This window comes from Panicum hallii, chromosome 1 (assembly GCF_002211085.1).
Source record: "Panicum hallii strain FIL2 chromosome 1, PHallii_v3.1, whole genome shotgun sequence".
In the NCBI taxonomy this organism is placed as follows: domain Eukaryota; kingdom Viridiplantae; phylum Streptophyta; class Magnoliopsida; order Poales; family Poaceae; genus Panicum; species Panicum hallii.
In genome coordinates this window covers 11,258,069-11,261,846 of record NC_038042.1, presented here as the reverse complement: position 1 = coordinate 11,261,846, position 3,778 = coordinate 11,258,069, and the positions used below count along the sequence as shown (strand labels likewise).

The 3,778-nt window shown below is 54.8% G+C and overlaps 1 pseudogene; it reads left to right on the top strand.

The window, feature by feature from the left end:
• Positions 1 to 1,022: 1,022 nt before the first annotated feature.
• On the top strand, positions 1,023 to 3,406 carry LOC112895885 (annotated as a pseudogene).
• Positions 3,407 to 3,778: the final 372 nt, after the last annotated feature.

The following is a 3,778-nucleotide window of genomic DNA, read 5'->3' as shown; positions in this document are numbered from 1 at the left end:
GCCTCAACATCATGTACGCCAAGACATTGGACGCCATGGGCATCGACCGGTCGCACATCCGGCCGTCTGGAGCATTGTTCCACGATATCGTGCTGGGGAAACACGTGATATCACTCAGGTAGATTGAACTTCCCGTAACATTCGGGGATCCAACCAACTACAAAACGGAGACCCTCACCTTCGAGGTGGTCGGATTTCATGGATCCTACCATGCCATCTTGGGGCAGCCGTGCTACGAGAAGTTCATGGCCGTCCCCAACTGCACATACCTCAAGCTCAAGATGCCAGGCCCGCATGAGGTCATCACTATCGGCACCTCTTTCCAACGTGCCTACCGGTGCGAGGTTGAAAGTTGCGAGCTCGCCTCGATGGTCATCGCCTTCGAGGAACTTGCAGTCATCAGGGAGGAAACCACGGAGGAGGCACCAGACTCCAAGCGAACCGCCAGAACCTTTGAGCCGGCAAAGGGCATCAAGGAGATCCTCATCGACCCCGACAACTCCGGAGACAAGAAGGCGCGCATCGGCACCACTCTCTCCCCCAAATAGGAAAGCGCACTCATTGACTTCTTCCACTCCAATAAAGATATCTTTGCGTGGAAGCTCTCGGATATGCCAGGCATACCGAGAGTAGTTGCCGAGCATGCCTTGAAGATCAGGCCAGGCTCCAAGCCGGTTAAGCAATTATGTCTGCGTTGCTTCGATGAGGAGAAGAATAGGGCCATTGGCGAGGAGATTGCAAGGCTTTTGGTGGCCGGATTCATCAAGGAAGTTTTTCACCCCGAGTGGTTAGCCAATACTGTTCTTGTACGAAAGAAGAGCGGGAAATGGAGGATGTGTGTTGACTACATGGGCCTCAACAAAGCATTGCATTGCATAGACCAAGTAGTCAACTCAACCTCGGGGTGCGAAACCCTTTGCTTCCTTGATGCATACTCCGAGTACCATCAAATCACGATGAAGTAGTCCGGCCAGCTCGCGACCTCTGTCATCACCCCCTTCGGATCGTACGGCTGCATCACCATGCCGTTCGGTTTGAAGAACGCGGGGGCTACATATCAATGTTGCATGCTCAGGTGTTTTGGGGACCTCATCAGGCAAACCGTTGAGGCTTACGTGGATGACATCATGGTCAAATCCAAGCAGGGCGACCAACTGGTGGCTGACCTAGAGCAAACCTTCGCCAGACTCCGAGCAAACCGCATCACCAAGAAATGTGTTTTTGGAGTTCTGAGGGGCATGCTGCTCGGTTTCATCGTCTCCAAGCGCGGCATCAAAGCCAACCCAGAGAAGATTGCAGCCATCACCAAGATGGGCCCAATTCAGAACCTCAAGGGGGTTCAGCGGGTAACAGGGTGCCTCGCAGCACTCAACCGCTTTATCTCATGCCTCGGTGAGCGAGGCCCTCCCCTTTACTGGCTTCTAAGGAAGACCAACTATTTCACGTGGACCCTCGAGGCTCAGGAGGTGCTCGACAGGCTTAAAGCGCTCCTAATGGAGGCCCCGATCTTGGTCCCACCGACCGACCAATGCTGGAGATCATCGCCGCCCTGGTCGTGGAGCGGGAAGAGGAGGGGCACGCCCTCAAGGTGCAACGCTCCATTTATTTCGTAAGAGAAATCCTGGCTAACGCCAAGACTCGCTACCCCCAAATGCAGAAGCCCCTCTATGCTGTCCTGATGGCCAAAAGGAAGTTGCACCACTACTTCGAGTCACACCCGGTGATGGTGGTCACGTCTTTTCCTAATGGCGAGGTCGTTCACAACCCGAACACCACCGGGAGGATCGTGAAATGGGCCCTCGAGCTAATCTATCAAGGAATCTCATACGCCCCTCGGATGGCCACCAAATCCCAAGTGCTCGCCGATTTCATCGTAGAGTGGACCGAGACTTAGATGCCCCAGGCAACCGTCGACGAGGAGTACTGGACGATGTACTTTGACAGGTCGCTGATGAAGAAAGGTGCCAGCTTGGGGCTTGTCTTTGTCTCTCCTCTACGTGCGCATGAGGTATGTGGTTCGTATTCATTTTTCTGCTTCAAATAATGTGGCTCAGTATGAAGCGCTCATTAACAGCCTACGCATCGCCATCGAGCTGGGCATCCGATGACTTGAGGTCCAAGGTGACTCACGACTTGTCATTGACCAGGTCATGAAAGAGTCGAGCTGCCTCAGTCCCAAGATGGCTGTGTATTGCTAAGAGGTCCATCAGCTGGAGGACAAGTTCGACGGCCTCAAGCTTAACCACATCCCAAGACGGCTCAACGAGGCAGCCGACACATTGGCAAAAATGGCGTCGAGCCGCCAGCCCATTCCGCCCGGCATCTTTGCTAGCAATCAGTATAAGCCCTCGATCCGCTACAAGGAGCCAGATCGGGCCGAGGACGAACTGCCTGCCTTGGGCATGGGGGCTCGTCAACCGCTGACTCCTTCTGACCTCGAGGTCGTGGAGCTTGACGGGGAACCAGCGGCGGAGCCCGACCCTCCGGTCGACTGGAGGGTGCCTTATCTTGACTACCTCCTCTGCGAGGTGCTCCCGGCTGACAAGACGGAGGCTCGACAGCTCGCACGCTGTGCTAAGTCCTTCATCGTCATCGAGGGAGAGCTCTACAAATGGAGTCACACCAAGATCCTGCAACGTTGTATCTCAATCAAACAAGGGAAACAACTGCTGAAGGATATCCATGGTGGGGTCTGTGGGCATCACGCTGCGCCCAGGACCTTTGTCAGGAACGCGTTCCAGCAAGGCTTCTATTGGCCAACTACGGTGGCGGAGGATGGATCGTGCGCACCTGCGAAGGGTGCCAATACTACGCTCGGTAAACCCACCTACCAGCACAAGCACTCCAGAAGATCCCCATCACGTGGCCATTTGCGGTTCGGGGACTCAATCTGGTCGGGCCCCTCAGGAAAGCTCCAAGGGGCTACACGCATCTGCTTGTCGCTGTTGACAAGTTCATGAAGTGGATTGAGGCATGGCCGATTGCGACGATCGGATCCGAGCAAGCCGTGGAATTTTTCCTCAACATCAGCCACTGCTTTGGAGTCCCGAACTCCATCATCACAGATAATGGTATGCAGTTTATAGGGAAGAAATTCCTCAAATTTTGTGATGACTACCACATTTGTGTCGACTGGGCTGCCGTGGCGCACCCCTACACGAACAGGCAGGTTGAACGTGCGACTGATATGGTCTAGCAGGGACTCAAGCCTAGAATCTTCAATCGATTGAAGAATTTCGCCGGGCGGTGGGTTGCCAAGCTCCCTGCAGTTCTCTAGAGCCTGAGGACGACTCCTAGCCGAGCGACCGGCTTCACCCCCTTTTTCATGGTCTACAGTTCTGAAGTGGTCCTCCCGACCAACCTAGACAATGAAGCACCGAGAGTTAGGGCGTACGACGAACAATAGGCCAAGGCATCCCTCGAAGGCGCGATGGACCAACTCGACAAAGACGCGACATCGCCCTCCTCCTATCGGCCAAGTACCAGCAAGCGCTGCAACGATATCACGACCGTCGAGTGCGGGGTCGGGCGTTCAACATTGGCGACTGTTGTCGGTCAAAACCCACCGACGAGCAGTGACAGGCAACACGAGGAGCCGGGAGGCTCCCGAGACTGCTGGTGGGCCCTGATCCCTCGATCAACGGCATGAGGTTTGGCACACGTCCTAGAGTCTGGATTGCTGGGCGTGCCACCTGACCTTGTACCTGATCAGGAAGGTGTTATATGTTAGTTTTTCTGCATGCACAGACACATATAAACATTAGTTCGAGCCGTGATC